Source organism: Bos mutus, unplaced genomic scaffold (assembly GCF_027580195.1).
Source record: "Bos mutus isolate GX-2022 unplaced genomic scaffold, NWIPB_WYAK_1.1 CTG1070, whole genome shotgun sequence".
NCBI classification, from domain to species: Eukaryota; Metazoa; Chordata; class Mammalia; order Artiodactyla; family Bovidae; genus Bos; species Bos mutus.
The window spans coordinates 6244-7309 of NW_027218535.1; the positions used below are offsets into that span (position 1 = coordinate 6244).

The window sequence follows — 1066 nt, forward strand, 5'->3', positions numbered from 1 at the left end:
GGTGAGTAGGAATGGGCGTGGGGAGAGCCGGTATGGAAAAGAATATGGAGGTTCCCGAAGGAACTAAAAGTGGAAGTAGCCTATGGTCCAGCAGTCCGACTCCCAGGCATAGATCCACCCACAGTATAAGTGAACAAGATAGATGCCCCGTTTGGGCACATCTATCTGTGCGTGCGCGCGCACACGCGCATCTGCGATCGCCTGCAGGCAGGCAGGGGTGGGGCGGGGCCGGGCTCTGGCTGGAGTCGGTGCAAGCCCCGGGATTGCCTGAGGCAAGCCAAAGGAGCCCCAGGTGGAGACGGGACTGCCGGTCGTCGGGTGTCCTGGAAGCCGAATGCGAATGCGGAGGGGCTCGCGGGCCGCGCGGAGGCAACCCAGGTCTGCAGCGGGAGTCGGGGCCCCGGCCACCCGCTCCCCGCGGCCCGGGAGGGGCTGGGGCTGCGGGGGGGATCCAAGAATCGGGACGCGCGGCGGGGGCTAAAGGACCTCTTCTGGTAGGCAAAAAGCCTCGAGCGCCCGGGATTCCCAGGTGGTCTCCCATCCAAGATACTAACCAGGCCCGACCCTGCTTAGCTTCCGAGATCAGACGAGATCGGGCGCCTTCAGGCTGATACGGCCTGAGACGGTGGCGGTGGGCTCGGGGCGCCCTAAGAGCCTTGCGCTTCGCCTCCCTTTCGCTCTGCCCTGCAGGTCGGGCCAACGGGCCGCACCTCTCGTCGCGGGCGTGCTGTACTTGAGCCGCACGACCCGCGACCGACTCCAGCCTGCTGACGCCGCCCGCCCCGAACACCGCCAACACCAGACCAGCAGCGCCTGGCGGCCCGGGGCCCGAGGGGCTTCAGGACCCCCATTGACCGGGAGGGCGTGGTCAACACATTCGACAGGCAGTAGCGGGGGGGCGGGGGCGGGATGAACTGGGAGACTTGGGTTGACATATATACAGCACTGATACTACACATAAAGTCAATGAGTAAGGACCTAGTGTACAGCACAGGGAAGTCTGCTCAGTGCTCTGTGGTGAAGCAAATGGGCAGGAAATCTAAAAGAGAGACAGATACGTAAATAG

The 1066-nt window shown here is 63.9% G+C and overlaps 1 pseudogene; it reads right to left on the reverse strand.

Moving 5' to 3' along the window:
- Positions 1–504: 504 nt before the first annotated feature.
- LOC138986740 (5S ribosomal RNA) lies at positions 505–624 on the reverse strand (annotated as a pseudogene).
- Between the last annotated feature and the right edge of the window lie 442 nt (positions 625–1066).